Source organism: Triticum urartu, chromosome 7A (assembly GCF_056163025.1).
Source record: "Triticum urartu cultivar PI428250 chromosome 7A, HENAU_Tu73, whole genome shotgun sequence".
Taxonomy (NCBI): domain Eukaryota; kingdom Viridiplantae; phylum Streptophyta; class Magnoliopsida; order Poales; family Poaceae; genus Triticum; species Triticum urartu.
Window position 1 is genome coordinate 113,622,243 of NC_141879.1, and position 25,417 is coordinate 113,647,659.

A 25,417-nucleotide genomic window follows, 5' to 3' on the forward strand; every position below is an offset into this window, starting at 1 on the left:
GGGCGTAGCGCCGCCGCCGCACACACATGTCGAGCAGGAGATCGTGATTTGTCTAGGGTTAGGGCGTTTGGTTCGATCCTTTTATATTGGGCAAAGCGTGCAGAGGCTCCATAAGTTGGATTGGGCCAAAAAGAGTACAAACTGGGCCGAAAAATTTGGCCGGTACAGACATTTACCGGGCCCAGGCGAGATGGACGGAATTCGGCCGAAAATTGATTTTTTTGGCCGAAAAACAAAACACAGCTCCCGACGTCGCCCGCGGCAAGGAGCCCGTGCCCGAGGCCCCCTCTTCTTCCTCGACCGCGGCCTGGGCACATCTCGCCGCGTCGCTGGCGGCCCCAGCCTCGGCCACCCTCCGCCTGGCCGGCAGCGTTCCTGTCCAGCCTCTCACCCTCGGCGGCTCCAGCGGCGCCCTGGTAGACGTAGGCCCCTGCACCCAGTCGTCCCCGGACGGCGACCGCCCAGCTTCTCCCGGACGCCGAGACGACCTGAAGGAAGTCGATGGGGCAGTGGACTTGGAGATGGAGGATCCCACCGGCGAAAGCGCCGGCAGGCTGCTGTACAAGCTTCCAGCGAGGATATCAGGGATGCTTTATCCCCACCAGCGCCAGGGGCTCAGATGGCATCCTCGGCGATGACATGGGACTGGGGAAGACCATGCAGGTAGGGTTTCTTGCTAACTCATTCTCCATTCCCTATCGTTCCAATCTCAATCTCTAGTCTCACTTGTAGTAGATTCAGTTCATTGGTTACACTGTCAGATACTCAGATCGATTGATTGTTTTTTCTTCAGAATAGTTTGGTTGATTACAGCATTACTAGTTCTGCAGTATCACAGGATTTTAACCATTGATTATGTCCAAGATAATCAGTTGTTGTAGTTCGCCCCTTAATGTACTTGTTATTTGTTTCCTAGTTCAGCCGCAGTGTATCGATCAAGTGGTGCTGCAATTTAGTATTTGCTAATAATTTGTTACTTTTGCCGTGCAGATTTCTGCTTTCCTAGCCGGATTGTTCCATTCAGGTTTAATCAGGAGAGTGTTGGCTGTCGTTCCAAAGACACTTGTGACTCATTGGATCAAAGAACTTACACTTGTTGGCCTCAAAAGCAAGATCAGCGAGTAGGATATATGCACCACCTACCTATTCACAACATATCATCTTTTGATTTCTTAGAGTTGATACAGGTCAGGACTTACGACTGCTGCCAACAGATTGATTGATTCTTTTTTTTTTCATCTGTTTACAGCTACTCTGGTCCCAACGCAAATGTTCGCAACTCTGAGCTCCAACACGCATTCAAGGTTCTTTAAATTCCTTAGATATAATAAATGTTAATCTTCCGCTGATCATTTATATCCTGCCATTCTGTTAAATTTGACTAAACATATATAGTTTCAGTTAAAAGAATGCACATACCCAGAATGTTTTTCTAAGATATTTTTATGAATTTCCTCTGCTGTTTATCCTCTTCTACAGGAGGGCGGTGTAGTACTGACAACATATGACATCGTCCGAATAAATTACAAGCGGATAAGGGGTGACTTCTACCATGAAGCGGATGATGATGATGAGAGAAACCTATGGGACTATGTTGTTCTTGATGAGGCACAACAAATCAAAAACCCTATGACAGAAAGATTCAAAAGTATATGTAAAATACTGACTGTCCACCGGATTGCCATAAGTGGCACACCCATACAAAATAACTTGAAGGTACTACCTGAAAAGCACCTACAGTCCTCTAATTTAATACCACTATATGATCAATATGCCCCCATTGCGATATTGTTATACCAATGCAAGTAATCAAACATGTGTATTCTCACAGGAATTGTGGGCCCTTTTCTATTTCTGTTGCCCGGAAGTCCTGGGTGATAGGGATGAGTAATTCACTTACTCTATTGCTTTCCTGCATTAACAATGTTCCTTTATTTATTTTTCATAGTCTAACGCTATTAATTTATCTAAATTATGCATGGCAGGTTTAGAGAAAGGTATGAAAATGCTATCAATCGAGGAAATGAAAAGGATGCCACCAATCGAGAGAAGCACATTGCCTTTTTTCGGTATTTGTGTCTAAGAGATAGATGATGCACAAGCGTTGTCACAAAAATGCAATGTTCAACATTATTGTACAATCTCATGGTGCTTGATATATTCCAACATGTGCACTTTCCATTCTTTAAAACGACATTACTTTTTGTTATTACCATTTTATTCAGAAATGTTGTTTATCCTTCTGAATTACTACTCGAAGCCGGTTATACTAAACAAGTCATAATATGTGTTGTCCTGTTTGGTACTTCACATAAATTAAGAGAACGGATAAAGCCCTATTTTTTGCGTCGTATGAAAGGTGAAGTGTCCCTTGATATTGGCTCGAAAAATGGGAAAACACTTGGTAAGAAGAATGAGCTAATTATCTGGCTGAAATTAACAGATCGCCAGGTACAAAATTTGTATCATTGATGCAAAAACAGGTTGAGCGATTTAGTGCATATGACAATGGTAGGACTAGGGATCCTACCATGCCTCTGGCGCAGATTGTATGGGCAAGGAGGAGGGGAACGAGGGCTGGAGCGGGCGCGCCGGCGGACAGGCGCCGTCGCGGCTAGGGATAGAGGCGGCGGCGGCTAGGGTTCCGGCTCCTCAGGGAGCCGGGCAACAGAAGATTATAATATCTTTATTGCTTGATCTCAACCGTGTCTTACAACTAGTATTTATAACTTTAGCCTAAGATAACTTGCCTAAGATAACTTGTGGGCCAAGCCCCTAATACTAATGCCCGGTGGGCCTCTTCCTAATATAGACCAAGCTGGTCATAACATCTCTCCCCGCCTGCGCAAACAGCTCGTCCTCGAGCTGAAAGTTTGGATAGTGTTGGCGAAAATCCTCACGCTGCTCCCAAGTAGCCTCCTCCTCCGAAAAGCCCGCCCACTGAACGAGGACGAACCAGACGCCACGACGGAGCTGTGCCTGCAACACCTTGGCCGGCTCTGGAAGAATGCGACCATCGGCGGTTGGCGGAAGCGCCGGAGGAGCCGCCGGTGGCTCGCCACGAAAAGGCTTGAGCAGCCCCACATGGAAGACGTCGTGGATGCGAGCGCGGGCTGGAAGCTGAAGACGATAGGCCACCTTCCCAATGCGCTCCAAGATAGGGAAGGGCCCGGCGTAGCGAGGCCCGAGCTTGTGCTTGGCGCGAGGGTCAAGCGACTGCGTAGAGCGGTGGAGAAGACACAGCCACACCCAATCACCCACCACGAACTCCGCCTCGCGGTGATGATCGTCGTAGTAATGCTTGGCCAGCTGCTGGGCCTGAAGGAGACGCTGACGGACCTCAGCAAGCATCTCGTCGCGGGTGCGGATAAGGTCACCCGCAACCGCTGTCCGAGCCGTCTCCGGGTCCACCGGTAGTATAGGCGGGGGTGGTCGACCATAGACCACCTCAAACGGCGTAGCGCGTACACTACTAGAAAAAGGGCTATAGATGGGATTGACACTAATGGCGCACCAGACAAGCGGTGCGCCATTAGTATATACTAATGGCGCACCACCTTCTGATACGCCATTAGAGTTGAAACTACTAATGGCGCACCTGGCCCAGGGTGCGCCATTAGTATCCAATTTTTTTTAACTAGTGCGCCTGTCCAAACATACTAATGGCGCATCCGGACACAGTGCGCCATTACTAGTTGTAACTAGTAATGGCGCACTTGCCGGAACGTGCGCCACTAATGTTGTTTTTTTATTATATTTTTTATTCCCTTTTTTGCAAAACTACTAATGGCGCACTGTTCCACCGTGCGCCATTACTAGTTTAAACTAGTAATGGCGCACTGTGGGACAGTGCGCCATTAGTATGTTTTTTTTTGCAAAACTACTAATGGCGCGCCACTAGAAGGTGCGCCATTAGTAAGTGGGCAGCAACAAGATATTTTGGACAGCCTCTCCTACCCACACTCACTTTCTCCCCACTTCATTCTCTCCACCTCCTCCTTGTCTCGGGTGCCTCCTCTTTTTCATCTCATTTCCACCATAGATTCATTCAATTTAAGTGGTTAAATTACCTTGTTTTGATAGGTAAGTAAGGAGGGAAGCTATATTTATTTTGTTCTCCCTACAACAATGTGCACATGCACTTTTTATGGCCTAGCTAGATCTATGTATGTTCGTGGTGTTGCATATGTTTGTGGTGTTGCATATGTGTTTGTGTTTGGAGGTGTACCGGTATTTGAAATGCGATAGTTGCCAATATTTTGCCGGAATGTTGATTCATTTCCGTTTCGGCGAGAATTTTGGCATTAAGCATTCTTTTTGGTCCTATTTTTAGGGAAAGTCATGCCAAATTTTTTCTTGGTTCTAAAATATCGTTTTGCTCTACCCCGCAGGCGACCATGGTCCGCATGATGACCGAAGGCATCGTGAATAGGTTTTTGAGGTCCGCAAAGGCCGAGATGTTTCAAAAGAACGAGATGGAGATAAGATGTCCGTGTCGAAGATGCAAGCTGAAGAGCCTTATTGCGGACCCGGAATCTGGGCAGGTGCGGGACCACCTGCTCTTGCGTGGTTTCATGGATGGCTATCGGTAGCAAGGTGATGAAGATGACTACGAAGTCGTCCATGGGGGGCGGGCAAGAAATGAGGAAGGGCAGCAAGACAACCACCGCGGCTCAGGCGGGCGAGAAGACGAAGAATCCCCAGGAGATGATCACGACGGTGATGCTGTACACAGTCATCATGTAGAAGATGCAGGACATGATGATGAGGAAGATGCCGGAGCAGACGACGGGCATGATCATGAAGATGATGATGCCGGCGCAGCAGACGACGCTGGACCATCGATGGGCTGGGTGCAGGACCCTCATATTCAAGAGCTGCTTCTCAAGCAGACGGATAACGCAAGAGCTGCCGCCCGAGAGAAAGCCAAGATGGATCAACTTGAGTTAGACGCGGTTACTCCATTGTATGAAGGATGCAGGCTCGAGGATACCCGCCTGAAAGTAACGCTCATGGCTCTGGAGATGAAGGTAAAACACAAAATGACCGACGCATGCTTCGACGAGAACATGTCATTCTGGCACGAACGTCTTCCCAAGGGGAACAAGTGCCCGGCCAGTTTGGAGGAGGCGAAGAAAATCGTGTGTCCTCTGGATTTACCGCACGTGAAATACCATGTGTGCATGAACAATTGCATCATTTATCGGGACGAGCACGCGGAGTCTACCATATGTCCGGTGTGCGGCGTCACTCGATACAAGAAGAGGAAGAAAGCTCCTCGAAAAGTGGTGTGGTACTTTCTGATCACTCCTCGTCTGCAGCGGTACTTCGCGAACCCTAAGGTAGCAAAGCTCCTGCGTTGGCACGCGGATAGGGAGGAGAAGAAGCAAGAAGATGACGCAAATGATCCGGAGATAGATAAAAAAGACAAGATGCTGAGTCACCCTAAGGATGCGAGCCAGTGGCAAGCGTTGAACTTCGAAGACCTAGAATTTGGGAACGATCCAAGGAACATCATGCTGGGCACGAGCACCGATGAAGTCAATCCGTTTGGCAGCCAGAGAAGCACACATAGCACCTGGCCTGTGTTTGTGTGGATGTACAACCTTCCCCCCTGGTTGTGCATGAAGAGGAAGTACATTCACATGAGTATGCTAATTGAAGGATCGAAACAACCAGGGAACGACATCAATCTGTATCTGGGGCTGCTGAAAGAGGAGCTTGACACGCTGTGGAAAACGCCAGCCAATACGTGGGACGCTGCAGAGAAAGAATATTTCCCTATGAGAGCCGCGCTGCTCACGACGGTGCACGACTATCTCGGTTACGGATATGTCGCGGGGTAGGTGGTCCACGGATTTTCTGGATGCGTCAGGTGCATGGATGACACAACGTATCGCCAGCTAGATAGAGATCCCGGGTCTTTGAAAACCGTGTTCATGGGACATCGAAGGTGGCTTCGCGACGATGACCCGTGGAGAAAACGCAAGGATCTATTCGATGGTGAAACCGAACCCCGAGGACGCCCGTGTACGAGGAGCGGCGAGGAAATAGACGAGCTGTTGAAAAAGTGGAAAGACTGCCCACTGCCGGGAAAGAAGCAAAAGGCGCCAGAGCCAGGAAAGAAGCGAAAGGCGCCAGAGCCGCTGCTGAAGGTATGGAAAACGAGGTCTGTTTTCTGGGACTTGCCGTACTGGAAGATCCACCGTGTGCCTCACAGCCTTGATGTCATGCATATCACGAAGAACGTGTGCGAGAGTCTGCTTGGTACCCTGCTCAACATGCCAGAGAGGACCAAAGATGGCCCGAAAGCAAGGGCAGACTTGAAATCAATGGGCATCAGGCAGGAGCTTCACGCTATATATGATGATGATGATGAAGGAAATATGCCCTAGAGGCAATAATAAAGTTATTATTTATTTCCTTATAATCATGATAAATGTTTATTATTCATGCTAGAATTGTATTAACCGGAAACATAATACATGTGTGAATACATAGAGAAACAAAGTGTCACTAGTATGCCTCTACTTGACTAGCTCGTTAATCAAAGATGGTTATGTTTCCTAACCATGAACAATGAGTTATTATTTGATTAACGGGATCACATCATTAAGAGAATGATCTGATTGACATGACCCATTCCATTAGCTTAGCACCCGATCGTTTAGTATGTTGCTATTGCTTTCTCCATGACTTATACATGTTCCTATAACTATGAGATTATGCAACTCCCGTTTACCGGAGGAACACTTTGGGTACTACCAAACGTCACAACGTAACTGGGTGATTATAAAGGAGTACTACAAGTGTCTCCAAAGGTACATGTTGGGTTGGCGTATTTCGAGATTAGGTTTTGTCACTCCGATTGTCGGAGAGGTATCTCTGGGCCCTCTCGGTAATGCACATCACTTAAGCCTTGCAAGCATTGCAACTAAATGAGTTAGTTGCGGGATGATGTATTACAGAACGAGTAAAGAGACTTGCCGGTAACGAGATTAAACTAGGTATTGGAATACCGACGATCGAATCTCGGGCAAGTAACATACTGATGACAAAGGGAACAACGTATGTTGTTATGCGGTCTGACCGATAAAGATCTTCGTAGAATATGTAGGAGCCAATATGGGCATCCAGGTCCCGCTATTGGTTATTGACCGGAGACGTGTCTCGGTCATGTCTACATTGTTCTTGAACCCGTAGGGTCCGCACGCTTAAGGTTACGATGACAGTTATATTATGAGTTTATGCATTTTGATGTACCGAAGGTTGTTCGGAGTCCCGGATGTGATCATGGACATGACGAGGAGTCTCGAAATGGTCGAGACATAAAGATTGATATATTGGAAGCCTATATTTGGACATCGGAAGTGTTCCGGGTGAAATCGGGATTTTACCGGAGTACCGGGAGGTTACCGAAACCCCCCGGGGAGCTATATGGGCCTTAGTGGGCCTTAGTGGAAAAGAGAAGGGGCTGCCCTAGATGGGCTGCGTGCCACCCTCCCTCCCCTAGTCCTATTAGGACAAGGAGAGGTGGCCGCCCCCCCTCTCTCTTTTCCCCCTCCGCGAATCCTATTCCAACTAGGATTGGGGGGGGGGAATCCTACTCCCAGAGGGAGTAGGACTCTCCTGGCACGCCAAGCTTGGCCGGCCAGCCTCCCCCTCTAGTCCTTTATATACTGAGGCAGAGGCACCCCAGAAACACACAAGTTGATCCACGTGATCTATTCCTTAGCCGTGTGCGGTGCCCCCAGCCACCATAGTCCTCGATAATACTGTAGCGGAGTTTAGGCGAAGCCCTGCTGCTGTAGTACATCAAGATCGTCACCACGCCGTCGTGCTGACGGAACTCTTCCCCGACACTTTGCTGGATCGGAGTCCGGGGATCGTCATCGAGCTGAACGTGTGCTCGAACTCGGAGGTGTCGTAGTTTCGGTGCTTGATCGGTTGGATCGTGAAGACGTACGACTACTTCCTCTACGTTGTGTCAACGCTTCCGCAGTCGGTCTGCGTGGGTACGTAGACAACACTCTCCCCTCTCGTTGCTATGCATCACATGATCTTGCGTGTGCGTAGGAAATTTTTTGAAATTACTACGAAACCCAACAGTGGCATCCGAGCCTAGGTTATTTATGTTGATGTTATATGCACGAGTAGAACACAAGTAAGTTGTGGGCGATATAAGTCATACTGCCTACCAGCATGTCATACTTTGGTTCGGCGGCATTGTTGGACGAGACGACCCAGACCAACATTACGCGTACGCTTACGCGAGACCGGTTTCCTCGACGTGCTTTGCACACAGGTGGCTTGCGGGCGACTGTCTCTCCAACTTTAGTTGAACCAAGTATGACTACGCCCGGTCCTTGCAAAGGTTAAAACGGAGTCTATTTGACAAACTATCGTTGTGGTTTTGATGCGTAGGTGAGGTTGGTTCTTGCTTAAGCCCGTAGCAGCCACGTAAAACTTGCAACAACAAAGTAGAGGACGTCTAACTTGTTTTTGCAGGGCATGTTGTGATGTGATATGGCCAAGACATGATGCTGAATTTTATTGTATGAGATGATCATGTTTTTTAACCGAGTTATCGACAACTGGCAGGAGCCATATGGTTGTCGCTTTATTGTATGCAATGCAATTGCGATGTAATGCTTTACTTTTATCACTAAGCGGTAGCGATAGTCGTAGAAGCACAAGCTTGGCGAGACGACAACGTTGCTACGATAGAGATCAAGGTGTCACGCCGGTGATGATGGTGATCATGATGGTGCTTCGGAGATGGAGATCACAAGCACAAGATGATGATGGCCATATCATATCACTTATATTGATTGCATGTGATATTTATCCTTTTATGCATCTTATCTTGCTTTGATTGACGGTAGCATTATAAGATGATCTCTCACTAAATTATCAAGAAGTGTTCTCCCTGAGTATGCACCGTTGCGAAAGTTCTTCGTGCTGAGACACCACGTGATGATCGGGTGTGATAGGTTCTACGTTCAAATACAACGGGTGCAAAACAGTTGCACACGCAGAATACTCAGGTTATACTTGACGAGCCAAGCATATACAGATATGGCCTCGGAACACGGAGACCAAAAGGTCGAGCGTGAATCATATAGTAGATATGATCAACATAACGATGTTCACCATTGAAAAATACTCCATCTCACGTGATGATCGGTTATGGTTTAGTTGATTTGGATCACGTAATCACTTAGAGGATTAGAGGGATGTCTATCTAAGTGGGAGTTCTTTAATAAATTTGATTAACTGAACTTAAAATTATCATGAAACTTAGTACATGATTAGTATCTTGCTTGTTTATGTTTGATTGTAGATAGATGGCTTGTGCTGTTGTTCCGTTGAATTTTAATGCGTTCCTTGAGAAAGCAAAGTTGAAAGATGATGGTAGCAATTACACGGACTGGGTCCGTAACTTGAGGATTATCCTCATTGCTGCACAGAAGAATTACGTCCTGGAAGCACCGCTGGGTGCCAGGCCTGCTGCAGGAGCAACGCCGGATGTTATGAACGTCTGGCAGAGCAAAGCTGATGACTACTCAATAGTTCAGTGTACCATGCTTTACGGCTTAGAATCGAGACTTCAACGATGTTTTGAACGTCATGGAGCATATGAGATGTTCCAGGAGTTGAAGTTAATATTTCAAGCAAATGCCCGGATTGAGAGATATGAAGTCTCCAATAAGTTCTATAGCTGCAAGATGGAGGAGAACAGTTCTGTCAGTGAGCATATACTCAAAATGTCTGGGTATAATAATCACTTGATTCAATTGGGAGTTAATCTTCCAGATGATTGCGTCATTGACAGAATTCTTCAATCACTGCCACCAAGCTACAAGAGCTTCATGATGAACTATAATATGCAAGGGATGAACAAGACTATTCCCGAGCTCTTCGCGATGCTGAAAGCTGCGGAGGTAGAAATCAAGAAGGAGCATCAAGTGTTGATGGTCAACAAGACCACTAGTTTCAAGAAAAAGGGCAAAGGGAAGAAGAAGGGGAACTTCAAAAAGAACGGCAAGCAAGTTGCTACTCAAGAGAAGAAACCCAAACCTGGACCTAAGCCTGAAACTGAGTGCTTCTATTGCAAGCAGACTGGTCACTGGAAGCGGAACTGCCCCAAGTATTTGGCGGATAATAAGGATGGCAAGGTGAACAAAGGTATATGTGATATGCATGTTATTGATGTGTACCTTACTAATGCTCGCAGTAGCACCTGAGTATTTGATACTGGTTCTGTTGCTAATATTTGCAACTCGAAATAGGGACTACGGATCAAGCGAAGATTGGTTAAGGACGAGGTGACGATGCGCGTTGGAAACGGTTCCAAAGTCGATGTGATCGCAGTCGGCACGCTACCTCTACATCTACCTTCGGGATTAGTATTAGACCTAAATAATTGTTATTTGGTGCCAGCGTTAAGCATGAACATTATATCTGGATCTTGTTTGATGCGAGACGGTTATTCATTTAAATTAGAGAATAATGGTTGTTCTATTTATATGAGTAATATCTTTTATGGTCATGCACCCTTTAAGAGTGGTCTATTCTTGTTGAATCTCGATAGTAGTAACACACATATTCATAATGTTGAAGCCAAAAGATGCAGAGTTGATAATGGAAGTGCAACTTATTTGTGGCACTGCCGTTTAGGTCATATCGGTGTAAAGCGCATGAAGAAACTCCATTCTGATGGACTTTTGGAACCACTTGATTATGAATCACTTGGTACTTGCGAACCGTGCCTCATGGGCAATATGACCAAAACGCCGTTCTCCGGTACTATGGAGAGAGCAACAGATTTGTTGGAAATTATACATACAGATGTATGTGGTCCGATGAATATTGAGGCTCGTGGCGGATATCGTTTTTTCTCACCTTCACAGATGATTTAAGCAGATATGGGTATATCTACTTAATGAAACATAAGTCTGAAACATTTGAAAAGTTCAAGGAATTTCAGAGTGAAGTTGAAAATCATCGTAACAAGAAAATAAAGTTTCTACGATCTGATCGTGGAGGAGAATATTTGAGTTACGAGTTTGGTGTACATTTGAAAAATTGTGGAATAGTTTCGCAACTCACGCCACCCGGAACACCTCAGCGTAATGGTGTGTCCGAACATCGTAATCGTACTTTACTGGATATGGTGCGATCTATGATGTCTCTTATTGATTTACCGCTATCATTTTGGGGATACGCTCTAGAGACAGCCGCATTCACGTTAAATAGGGCACCATCAAAATCCGTTGAGACGACGCCTTATGAACTGTGGTTTGGCAAGAAACCAAAGTTGTCGTTTCTGAAAGTTTGGGGCTGCGATGCTTATGTGAAAAAGCTTCAACCTGATAAGCTTGAACCCAAATCGGAGAAATGTGTCTTCATAGGATATCCAAACGAAACTATTGGATACACCTTCTATCACAGATCCGAAGGCAAGACTTTTGTTGCTAAATTGAAAAACTTTCTAGAGAAGGAGTTTCTCTCGAAAGAAGTGAGTGGGAGGAAAGTAGAACTTGACGAGGTAACTGTACCTACTCCCTTATTGGAAAGTAGTACATCACAGAAAACTGTTTCTATGACACCTACACTAGTTAGTGAGGAAGCTAATGATGATGATCATGAAACTTCAGAACAAGATACTACTGAACCTCGTAGAATAACCAGAGTAAGATCCGCACCAGAGTGGTACGGTAATCCCGTTCTGGAAGTCATGCTACTAGATCATGATGAACCTACGAACTATGAAGAAGCGATGGTGAGCCCAGATTCCGCAAAGTGGCTTGAAGCCATGAAATCTGAGATGGGATCCATGTATGAGAACAAAGTATGGACTTTGGTTGACTTGCCCGATGATCGGCAAGCAATTGAGAATAAATGGATCTTCAAGAAGAAGACTGACGCTGACGGTAATATTACTGTCTACAAAGCTCGACTTGTCGCGAAAGGTTTTCGGCAAGTTCAAGGGATTGACTATGATGAGACCTTCTCACCCGTAGCGATGCTTAAGTCTGTCCGAATCATGTTAGCAATTGCCGCATTTTATGATTATGAAATTTGGCAGATGGATGTCAAAACTGCATTCCTGAATGGATTTCTGGAAGAAGAGTTGTATATGATGCAACCAGAAGGTTTTGTCGATCCAAAGGGGGCTAACAAAGTGTGCAAGCTCCAGCGATCCATTTATGGACTGGTGCAAGCCTCTCGGAGTTGGAATAAACGTTTTGATAGTGTGATCAAAGCATTTGGTTTTATACAGACTTTTGGAGAAGCCTGTATTTACAAGAAAGTGAGTGTGAGCTCTGTAGCATTTCTGATATTATATGTGGATGACATATTATTAATTGGAAATGATATAGAATTTCTGGATAGCATAAAGGGACACTTGAATAAGAGTTTTTCAATGAAAGACCTCGGTGAAGCTGCTTACATATTAGGCATTAAAATCTATAGAGATAGATCAAGACGCTTAATTGGACTTTCACAAACAACATACCTTGACAAAATTTTGAAGAAGTTCAAAATGGATCAAGCAAAGAAAGGATTCTTGCCTGTGTTACAAGGTGTGAAATTGAGTAAGACTCAATGCCCGACCACTGCAGAAGATAGAGAGAATATGAAAGATGTTCCCTATGCATCAGCGATAGGATCTATCATGTATGCAATGCTGTGTACCAGACCTGATGTGTGCCTTGCTATAAGTCTAGCAGGGAGGTACCAAAGTAATCCAGGAGTGGATCACTGGACAGCGGTCAAGAACATCCTGAAATACCTGAAAAGGACTAAGGATATGCTTCTCGTATATGGAGGTGACAAAGAGCTCGTCGTAAAAGGTTACGTTGATGCAAGCTTTGACACTGATCCGGACGATTCTAAATCGCAAACCGGATACGTGTTTACATTAAATGGTGGGGCTGTTAGTTGGTGTAGTTCTAAACAAAGCGTTGTAGCGGGATCTACATGTGAAGCGGAGTACATAGCTGCTTCGGAAGCAGCAAATGAAGGAGTCTGGATGAAGGAGTTCATATCCGATCTAGGTGTCATACCTAGTGCATCAGGTCCAATGAAAATCTTTTGTGACAATACTGGTGCAATTGCTTTGGCAAAGGAATCCAGATTTCACAAGAGAACCAAGCACATCAAGAGACACTTCAATTCCATCCGGGATCTAGTCCAGGTGGGAGACATAGAGATTTGCAAGATACATACGGATCTGAATGTTGCAGACCCATTGACTAAGCCTCTTCCACGAGCAAAACATGATTAGCACCAAGACTCCATGGGTGTTAGAATCATTACGGTGTAATCTAGATTATTGACTCTAGTGCAAGTGGGAGACTGAAGGAAATATGCCCTAGAGGCAATAATTAAGTTATTATTTATTTCCTTATAATCATGATAAATGTTTATTATCCATGCTAGAATTGTATTAACCAGAAACATAATACATGTGTGAATACATAGACAAACAAAGTGTCACTAGTATGCCTCTACTTGACTAGCTCGTTAATCAAAGATGGTTATGTTTCCTAACCATGAACAATGAGTTGTTATTTGATTAACGGGATCACATCATTAAGAGAATGATCTGATTGACATGACCCATTCCATTAGCTTAGCACCCGATCGTTTAGTATGTTGCTATTGCTTTCTCCATGACTTATACATGTTCCAATAACTATGAGATTATGCAACTCCCGTTTACCGAAGGAACACTTTGGGTACTACCAAACGTCACAACGTAACTGGGTGATTATAAAGGAGTACTACAGGTGTCTCCAAAGGTACATGTTGGGTTGGCGTATTTCGAGATTAGGTTTTGTCACTCCGATTGTCGGAGAGGTATCTCTGGGCCCTCTCGGTAATGCACATCACTTAAGCCTTGCAAGCATTGCAACTAAATGAGTTAGTTGCGGGATGATGTATTACAGAATGAGTAAAGAGACTTGCCGGTAACGAGATTGAACTAGGTATTGGAATACCGACGATCGAATCTCGGGCAAGTAACATACCGATGACAAAGGGAACAACGTATGTTGTTATGCGGTCTGACCGATAAAGATCTTTGTAGAATATGTAGGAGCCAATATGGGCATCCAGGTCCTGCTATTGGTTATTGACCGGAGACGTGTCTCGGTCATGTCTACATTGTTCTCGAACCCGTAGGGTCCGCACGCTTAAGGTTACGATGACAGTTATATTATGAGTTTATGCATTTTGATGACCCGAAGGTTGTTCGGAGTCCCGGATGTGATCACGGACATGACGAGGAGTCTCGAAATGGTCGAGACATAAAGATTGATATATTGGAAGCCTATATTTGGACATCGGAAGTGTTCCGGGTGAAATCGGGATTTTACCGGAGTACCGGGAGGTTACCGGAACCCCCCGGGGAGCTATATGGGCCTTAGTGGGCCTTAGTGGAAAAGAGAAGGGGCTTCCCTAGATGGGCTGCGCGCCACCCTCCCTCCCCTAGTCCTATTAGGACAAGGAGAGGTGGCCGCCCCCCCCCCTCTCTCTTTTCCCCCTCCGCGAATCCTATTCCAACTAGGATTGGGGGGGGGGATCCTACTCCCAGAGGGAGTAGGACTCTCCTGGCGCGCCAAGCTTGGCCGGCCAGCCTCCCCCCTCTAGTCCTTTATATACTGAGGCAGAGGCACCCCAGAAACACACAAGTTGATCCACGTGATCTATTCCTTAGCCGTGTGCGGTGCCCCCAGCCACCATAGTCCTCGATAATACTGTAGCGGAGTTTAGGCGAAGCCCTGCTGCTGTAGTACATCAAGATCGTCACCACGCCGTCGTGCTGACGGAACTCTTCCCCAACACTTTGCTGGATCGGAGTCCGGGGATTGTCATCGAGCTGAACGTGTGCTCGAACTCGGAGGTGCCATAGTTTCGGTGCTTGATCGGTTGGATCGTGAAGACGTACGACTACTTCCTCTACGTTGTGTCAACGCTTCCGCAGTCGGTCTGCGTGGGTACGTAGACAACACTCTCCCCTCTTGTTGCTATGCATCACATGATCTTGCGTGTGCGTAGGAATTTTTTTGAAATTACTACGAAACCCAACAGATGATGATGATGAGGCGAAGCAGGACACGGAAAGTCGTCACAAAGGCAAAAAGGCCAATAAGACCGGAATTGACTACCCTCCCGCGTGCTTCACTCTAAGTCAGGAGGAGATCGAGCAGTTTTTCACCTGCCTCGTAGGAGTAAAACTTCCTTACGGTTATGTGGGGAAGATAAGCAGATACCTAGACCCAGCGAAGAAGAAGTTCAGCGGGATGAAGTCTCACGACTGTCAGGTGCTGATGACGCAGATACTTCCAGTTGCAATCCGTGGGATCATGGACGCGCACGTCCGTGAAACCCTATTTGGCCTATGCAACTTTTTCGACGCCATCTCTCGGAAGTCTGTTGGCGTGAGGCAACTCAGAAGGCTACAGGAAGAGATCATGGTGATACTATGCGAGCTTGAGATGTACTTCCCGCCCGCATTCTTCGACGTTATGGTGCATCTGCTGGTCCATATCGTGGACGATATCATCCAACTCGGGCCGACGTACCTGCACAGCATGATGCCGTTCGAAAGGATGAATGGTGTCATCAAAGGATACGTTCGCAACATGTCACGTCCAGAGGGAAGCATAGCCAGGGGCTTTCTGACCGAAGAGTGCATCTCCTACTGCACGAATTATCTAGGCATCGAGAACCCCGTTGGTCTGCCCGTCAACAGGCACCTCGGCAGGCTCGCTGGATGGGGTCACCATGAGGGTCGCCGCGAAATGCATGTCGAGTTCGAGGGTCGACTCGCCGACTTTGAAAGAGCAAACCTAGTCGCGCTACAACACATATACGTGGTCGATCCTTGGGTGGTAGAGCACAAAACCTTTATTAAGAAGACGTACAATGACCGAGGCCAACAGAGGACGGATGGAGATATACTCAAAGAGCACAACTCATGTTTCACGCGTTGGTTCAAGCAGAAGCTTCTGTCGTACCCTTTACATGAGGATTCTTCCGCGGAAGAACAACTCATATTCGCCTTGTCACAGGGCGCCGAGCACAACCTGATGACCTATGAGGCGTACGATATCAACGGCTACACATTCTACACCGAGGCCAAGGACATGAAGAGCGATGGTTATCATAACTCCGGGGTAACAATGGAATCCTACACCGGTAACGACAAGGACAGATACTACGGAAGGATCGAGGAGATCTGGGAGCTGAGCTACGCTGGAGAGAAGGTCCCGATGTTCCGTGTCAGATGGGCGAAGAGCGTCCTAAAAGAAGACCGGTATTTCACCACCATGGTTATACCCGAAGCCAAATCCAAGACCGCGGGCGCAAACGTCACCGCGAAAAATGAGCCATGGGTACTGGCTTCCCAAGTGGACCAATGCTTCTTCATTACCGACCCGTCAAAGCCCAGTCGTGTTGTTGTGAGGAGAGGCAAAAGGAAGATCATCGGAATGGATGGAGTAGCCAATGAGCAAGACTTCGACAAGTATGGCGACCCGAGGATCGAACATGACGACGATGATGAAGTAGCAGCATACACCACAAGAAGAAGCAGGACCACCCTACCTAAAGGATGTCCGTTCCACAGAAGAACTCCATTTGCGAAAAACAAGGGCAAGAAGATTGTGAACAGATAGCTAGCTAAGATCGATTGTATTTAAATCGTAGCCTTCATTTCTCGATTGTATTTCATTGGCACTTTTTGAACTATGATGAATATTTTTAAATTTCATGGACACTCGATCTCGATCCCCCTCCATCTCGATCGCTATCCCACCTCGCCAGATCCGGTCCCCATCGCCGCCGAGCACCCCCCGGTCCACCGGCCGCCGCCGCCGACCCCCCGCACCCTCGATTCCCCTACTCAACCGCCGCCGCCGACCCCCCGCACCCCTCCCCTACTCAACCGCCACCGCCGACCCCCCGCACCCCGCGCACCCTCCCCCGCTCCACCGGCATTACTGTTTGATGATATTTTTTAAAAAATTATTACTGTCTTATAAAAAATTTATTAGTGTCTTATAAAAAAATATTACTGTTGCAGTAGCCATCTTATAAAAAAAATTATTACTGTCTTATAAAAAAATTATTACTGTCTTATAAAACAAGTTTGAACATATTTAAACACAAATACTAATGGCGCATCGAGGTGAGGTGCGCCATTAGTATGGATGTACTTATGGCGCACCAGGGTGAGGTGCGCCATTAGTATGGATGTACTAATGGCGCACCAGGGTGAGGTGCGCCATTAGTATGGATGTACTTATGGCGCACCGAGGGGTGGTGCGCCATTAGTATTGTGCCGCCCCCATCCATATGTCCACCCCGGCCCAAACCTATCCCCCCTCTCTCCCTCGCCCTCGCCCTCGATCCCCTTCCCCTCTCCTCTCCGACGCCGCCTCGACCCCGCCGCGACGTCTCCAACCACCACCGCCCGAGGCCCCGACGTCGGCGCCGCTCTCCCCATCGCCCCACCTCGTTGGACGCCATCGCCCCGCCGCCCCGTCCACACCACCGTCGCCGGAGCACCACCACCACCCGGACCTCGTCGCCTCCTCCCCTGCGTCGTCGTCGTCCCTGACATCCTCCCCGCGCCCCACTGCCCTATCCCTACGGCCACCGTGAGCTCCCCCTCCTCCTCTCCCCCTCTCCCCCTCGCGCGCACGCGCTTACGTCGTTTAGCACATTAGGGTAATGCACCCCCAGGCTCTAGCTAGGTTGTTGGTTTTCATACTCCTGCTTTATAGTGACCAACACAATAGTAGAGTTTCTGAAATGTTCAGGGTACAATTATCACAATGAAATTGATATACTAGTTATCACCCTAATACTTATGTTTCTGGAAAACTTGTGAGGTTCACAGTATTCATATACTTGAAGAGTAGTTGAAGTAGATGCACTGAATTTCATGGCCATCCTATCTAGTTGCTAGGTGGAAATTTATTGAATTTTATTTGCAGTAGATGCACTGAATTTCACAAAAGAGTAGTTGCACTTCTGAACTGCTGTGAGTACAAGTACTCTTCTCATTGGAGTATGAAAGTTGTCAGCAGTTGCTTATGCCTGAGAAGTACTCCTGAACATTTAGCTGTACTCCAGTGAGTACACCATGGAGTTACTTACTCCAGTAGCTTTATTAAGTGCAGTTGTTTCACTTACTCCAGTAGCTTAATTAAGTTGCAGTAGTGCTTGTAAGTTTGCAAGTTTTGTGTACTGTACTGCTTGCATCAGTACTTTTGTGTAATCTGACTGTAGTGCTTGTATAGTTTCAGTAGTTTTTCTTCAATTAATTTGTTTGGTTGTATTAGTTTAGTGTAGGACAACAATAGTGTAGCACTTGCTGCTGCTGTTAAGTTTCAGTTAATTTGTTTGGTTGAATTTTGGAGTACAGCACAAAGAAACCTTTTCAGTAGTTTGCCTTGTGCCCTCCATATTATCTCATCTTCTTGCCTTGTTGTACTCCTGCTACTGCTTACAAGTTCCAGGGTTTGCATCAGTATTCCTGCTTGCAGTAGTTTGCAGGAGGATTCCAGTAGTGCAATAGTGCAGGAGTATGAACAATAGTGCAGTAGTGCACTGCTTATAATAGCCCTAAAATCCAGTAGCAAGTGCTCTCCTTTAACTGAAACTTTAAGTGAAAATTTAATTTAACTTTAAAATCAACTAAAACTTTAACTGAAACTTTAATTTAAACTTTAACTGAAACTTTAATTAAACTTCACGTAAGTCTTTTCCTTTAATAAAAATTGTATGGTGGATGTCTTGTTGTAAAATTGTATGCATAGTCAGGCACTTTCATGTTTTCAAGGAAACACCAGACTTTCCAGTTAGTGCTTTCTCAAACTTCTGCAATTTGCACTTCCTGAACTACTGCTTGGAACTAAACAGAATTATACAATGCACTTCTGTAGGCTGATCTGAGTTGGACCATCCTCTACAGCCAACTTGTCTTCGGCTAGTGGAAGAAAGGAGAATCAAGGTAGGGTTTCATGGCTAAAAGATATATTGTTATACAACAATTTGTTACAAATTGCATTTATTGGTATATGTACGCTAGTTTCGTCATATCAGGATCTTAGGAACTTATCTTGACTAATTTATTATAGAAAGCTCTCAGAGCTCACTTCTAGAAATTAGCAATAGCAAAATGTGGTTAAGATTTAAGGCATAAGGACTAAGCTTTGCGGCCTTTATATCTAATTTTTCATGCATGAATTATGATCATGAGAGCCATGAGATCTTGTTTAGTGCATACACCATTCTTATTTTTTTCTATCCATTGCTACCCCATCTGGTAATTAGTATATCATGCTACTTTCATCTATGGAAGTCTGACTTGTTATTTCTACAAATCGAACCCATCATTTAGTTATGGACCAGTATAATATAATTTGCAGTACTTGGCGTTGAGCAGCTAGCACTGCTGAAGCTTAGTAGCAAAAGAGGCCCATTTGCTCATGAGAAAAGAATTTTGATGATAGTATTGCTTTTGCTACCTTTTCTTCCCAGGCGTTGTTTCCACTTACTCAGCATTCTAAACCTTTTATTGAGTGGAAATGTAAATTCTTAAGCATATGTTTTGGCATACAAGTATCTCTGTTTTCAAGACCGGTAAATCAAGTTGGTAAATAGATGCTACTGCTGGACTATATGTTCACTGGTACTATATGTTCAGAATGAGTTAACTTGTTGTCATTTATCGAAATTCAGAATCTGCTGGACTATATGTTCATTGGTACTACTTGTGATGTTGCTGCTGTACTACTTGGAAATTTTGTCAACTTGTGATGCTGCTGCTGTACCCCGAGAGGCCCTTGAGTTTGCCGGAATGTCGATTAACTTCCGTTCCGGCAAATTCGGGTACTCCATATGTCCTATTTTCAGTAAAGGTCATGTTGAAATTTTCCGTGAATTTTAGCATGACTTTGCTAAAAATAGGACATATGGGGTACTTGCGACTAATGCATGGGCCGGGGTATCTTAGTACTTAATTGAGTAGGATCAACTGCCCCTTTATTCTTGCTGCATTAAACCATAGGTGGCAATAGAGCCAAGTGATTAGGCCCAACTTAGAATTCTCCTTCCCTTTCCTTGATAGGGTATATTATTAGAAGATACCCATATATATTAGTCAACCTAGGGTGCCTCGGCATCGATAAACCCTAAATGATGAAAACTTAACTTAGCATTCAGGGTGCCTCAGCATCGACAAACCCTAAATTATAAAACCTTGGCTTTTAGGGTGCCTCGGTGTCGATAAAAACCGAAATGATGAAAGCTTAGGCTTTTAGGGTGCCTCGGCGTCGAAAAACCCTCAATGATAAAAGCTTAGCTTTTAGGATGCCTCGGTGTCGACAAACCCTAAATGATGAGACCATGATCTTGTTCCTTGACAATAACCAACTTTTTGACCAAACTTTGTTCCTATTTATAGAGAAACATGGCCAACAACGATGAGGCCGGGGGTTCGGGCGGCAAGAAATTCTGGGAGCTGTCCCAGGAGATGGAGGAACAACCTCACTTGTATGAGGACGCCGCCTTCCCCACCGATCCTGAGACCACTGATGGTACTGCCGAGGATGACCCCACTGATGGTGCCGCCGAGGATGCCACCACTGATGATGGCGGCGCACGCACAGATGGCAGCCAACCGAAGAGGCAATGGAAGGACCGGCGCCCGACCGTGCTCCGCACCCTCAAGGAGGAAGTTACTGAAGTGGACTCCGACGGGAATCCAACGGCGCCCGAACAAATAGTCAAGGGGTACTCGCTTCAGCTCGGGTGCATTCTCCGGAGCACCGTCTCGATCAACACCAAGAACCTGAGGCATCCTGACCGAGGGAATTTGCGCAACCTCCTCTTCATGAAGCTGCACGAACGATACAAGTTCCCCGCTGAATTTGAAAACACAAGCCTCAAAGGGAATAAAGTGAACAATGCTGCCCTCACGAAGATGAGCAAGGCCCTGTCTACTTGGAAAAGCAATGTGAAGAGAATGATCGAGAAAGGTGAGAGCTATGAGAAGATCAAGGAGAAAAATCCTTCGATCACCGAAGATGACTACAACGACTTCAAGATCAATTGCTCGAGCACCGCAAACTCCGAATCAAGTAAGTGGGGAAAAGAAATGCGGGAGCTGAACTTAGGGGAACACACACTCGGTCCCGGCGGTTAAAGAGTGGCGGAGCCTATACGGGACAAGGAGGAGGCGGACCGTGCCGAGCAAGGCCTACCGCCCCTCTTCAATAAATACGGTGACAAGCAGACCAGGAACTTTGTCAGGGCCCGGTACAAGAAGGACCCGAAAACAAAGGAGCTTACCACGGATCCGAAGACCAGGGCGCTTGAGCTTGTTCTGGTAAGGAATACACCCCCGCGTAATTAGCTCCATATGGTTGCATTCTAATTAATGAAGCCAAATTTCTAAATGGTTCACATTCCTTCCGCAGGCGACTGAAAGCAGTAGCGCGGGGTCAACTAAGAGCAACCCTTGGGACACCACTCTAAATAGGGCATTGAATGTAATGAAGAACAAGGATAAGCTCAGTAAGCCGACGTCAGCTGGTCGTGTGGCCGGCAAAGGCTTGTCGACAAAATGGTCATCATACTATAACACTGGTGGGCGAAAGGAGAAAAAGACCAGCTCGGAAAGCCAGGCGCGCGAGGTTCAAGAACTCAGGGCACAGGTGGCGCGGATTCCGGAGATTGTCCAAGAGCAAGTGCAACAACAACTCGGAGCGACGATCACCGCCATTGTGCCTACCTTGATCCAGGGGATTAGTGCGTGGATTGCGGGCGGCCAACAGGGGCCGCCCCCGATTCCTAGCTTCACGGCCAGCAACTCGCAGAACGCGATGGTGGGGCCATTGGTGTCTCCGGCGGAGGCGGCATTGGTGTCTCCGACGCCGGCACGGGAGCTTAATGCACCCGGGTGTACGTCGGCCGGCACCTCTGCAGCAAGCGGCCCCTCCGTCAACTGCACGCCCGCCGTTGGCGGTGCCTCGACATTAGCCGAGCTCGACGCCATCATCACGGTAACTAATTAAGCCTCTCTCGGTCGAGGACTTCATCTCCTTGCCTTTGACTGGGCATCCCTGACGCCCTACATGTTTTCGCAGGGCGCCGCCGACGTTCCGTGCACTCTCCTACACTTCGTGAACAACGAGTTGGTCGATGTCGCCAAGGGAAAAATCGTTCAACCGGGCAACCCCTTGTTCCACGGTACCCAGATGCCACCCAACTTGTTTTGGGTTCAACTGGTTCGGGTGCTGCCAGGCTACGATGAGTTGTTACCTCCGATTCGACCCGTCGGGACCGACGATGATGACGTGATGACCCTCATCGCCTGCCTGAGCTGGCCCCTGCTTTGGCCGAAGAGCCAGATTCATTTGGGGGCGGGGGACACCACCCCAAAGACAACACCGCCAGTCGTGCCGGCGCCAAGTCGGCCCCATGGCAAGACCGCCGCAACGGTGCCGGACATCCCTATGCCACTGGATCCAAACATGCATATGGCACAGGATCAGAACGACGACGACGACGATACATTTGCCAACGTCGATCAGTACTTTGCCGATCATGGGTACGGTGGCGACTTCATGGGGCCTCCTTCTCAAGAACCCAACCCAACAAAAGACGTGCGCGATCTAGCTGGTACCGCGGAGAAGCCAAGTTGCAACAGGCGTCGTCTGCCATTCAGCTCTCAGGAGACGCCTCCAGCTGCCGACTTCACCGAGCCTCAGATAGGCGAGGTGCGAAATATTATCAGCCCCAACACACTCAAGAAGGCGGTCTGTGAGCAGAACTCGGTCCCATTACAGGAGAAGAAGAAGGCACGCAAAAGAAAGACTAACAAGGGTGCGGGCCAGCCGGCACCGAGTACGATCCGTGCTCAGGACGGGCCACCTTCACCTGAGGATATCTCGAGGAGGGTGCATGTGGCGGGTAGGCCGATGCTACCGAGAAATATGCTCGATGCTGCAACCGGTGCTATGCGGAGTCTGCATGACAGTGTTCTTTCTTTGGAGAAGCGGCGTCCCGGAGAGAAGGATGTGGCATACCCGGTTTTCGCGGCCAAGGTGCCAGAGGGCAAGGGCTTTGTGGATAACTCCATCGGGGGTACGATCGTCCTGCGGTTTGATGACATCCACGCTATGTTGAACCTTCATCCGCTGCACTACACCTTCGTTCGGCTATTTTCGCTGAGTATGGAGATGCGGATCATTCGCGACAAGACCCCGGACATCGTGATAGTCGACCCCTTCTACATGCTTGCCAAGATCTTGGGCAGCACTGGGGACCGGCAAGTCGCGAGTTCTTACCTCGAAGGCGTCATTCTGGCAAACCAAGATAAGGATAACTTCCTCGTGCCTTACTTTCCCGAGTAAGTCCTCCCCTCAACCGCCCCGTAACATATGAATTCATAGATTTCGATCGTTTTTCTTTTAACATTCCGTATTTTCTGTAGTGACACACATTGCACGCTCATCCTCCTAAGCCCCAAATATTCCATGGCCACGTATTTCGACCCGGACCGTCAGTCGAACGTAGACTACACAAATGTCAAGAAGGTTCTTGATGATGTTCTCCCCGGCTACGTCAAATCTGGAGGCACCTTCACCAGGCCTATTCGTAAGTACGGCAAGCACGTCTTCTCCCACAATACGACGTTCTGCTGCGTCAAGCAGCCGCCTGGCGGTCAGACGGGTGCCTACTACGCCATCCATCACATGCGGGCGATCGTACGGGACCATCATCAACTTCTGCTACCGAGTAGACTCAAAGATTGGGCCGCGAGCGTGTCGGCAATCCAGGACGCGGACATCAGACAAGAATTCTTTCACATCCAGTCGGAGTTTGCGGAAATCATCCATCAAGATGTCCTTCGTACCTCGGGGCAGTTCTACCTCAGAAATCAACCGTCCAACAGTGACATCGACACAATCCTACAAATGCAGGCTGACAACGCCCGTTGTTTCATGACTCCCACGATAGACGGCGGCTTCATCCACGCTCCGGTCCCTTGAGTCGAGTTGAAAGCAGTGATGCTGTGTCTAGTTCTGAAACATCGATTGGCTCATGTTGTAATTAAACTTTAATGAACTTGTAGTATGTCTCTTTGGTTTCGAGAGTCGTTCAACTTAGATGTAATAGATGCTATTAATGTCTTGCTTTTCTCTTCCGATCGTTCTGTTGCATACTTATATATTGCTTATGTATTGTCTGTGAATTGGTACTAACGTTTCGTTTGGCTACTGCATAGCGATGCCGTGGTATGTCGTGTACAAGGGTAAGGTTCCCGGAGTCTACGATGACTGGGAGGAGTGTCGGAGACAGGTTCACCGATTCAGCGGTAACAGTTACAAAGGGTACGGCACTAGGGCCGAGGCCGAATCTAGATACGCCCGCTATCTAGCGGGAGAGGGGAGGGAGCGTTGGAGGAACCGGATGAAGACGAGTTTCATCGTGATGATGCTCATCGTGATGACCGCAGCTCTCTTCCATGTGATGGTAGTTTAGATGATCGATATCGACTTGTAATGTGAAGACAAACTCGCGGTCTCGAGACTTGTAATATAATGTTCTATCTTTGTTCGGTCTTTTCAATTCGGAGACTAATATGATGAATTGTATTCGGAGACAAAAATGATGAATTGTATTCAGAGACTAATCTTCTATTGTATTCGATGAATCTGTTGTTGATGTGTGCTGTCTATATTTTGTCCAATTATACATTTTGTAACCTGTGCAAAAAACAGAAAATAAAAAAAATAAAAAAACCTAATATTCATACTAATGGCGCATCACATCATAGTGCGCCATTAGTATGCCAAAGGATACTAATGGCGCATCATTAAACAGTGCGCCATTAGTATGCCGAAGTTACTAATGGCGCATCTTGTTGTTGTGCGCCATTAGTATGCCAAAGCACCTGGGTATACATGGCCCCCTGGGAGGCATACTAATGGCGCACTGTTGTATATACTAATGGCGCATCTGAGGTGCGCCATTAGTATACCAGATACTAATGGCGCACCAGTGGTGCGCCATTAGTAAAATATACTAATGGCGTGGCACTAATGGCGCACCACTAATGCGCCATTAATGGCCAAATTAGGTGCACCATTAGTAGGCCTTTTCCTAGTAGTGGCAGGGCGGAGTGATAGGAGGTGTTGTAGCAGTACTCCGCCCAAGAGAGCCAGTCCACCCAAGCGCGAGGCTGATCACCTGTCACACAACGCAAATACATGGCAATGACCTTGTTAACCACCTCGGACTGACCGTCTGTCTGAGGATGGAATGCCGTACTCAGGCGGAGCTGGACACCCGCCATCCTGAAGAGGTCGCGCCAGACATGGCCCGT

The 25,417-nt window shown here is 47.1% G+C and overlaps 1 pseudogene; it reads left to right on the top strand.

Annotated features, from left to right (window-relative positions):
- Positions 1 to 25,417, top strand: part of LOC125518460 (SNF2 domain-containing protein ENL1-like) — a 49,998-nt pseudogene that overhangs the window by 632 nt on the left and 23,949 nt on the right.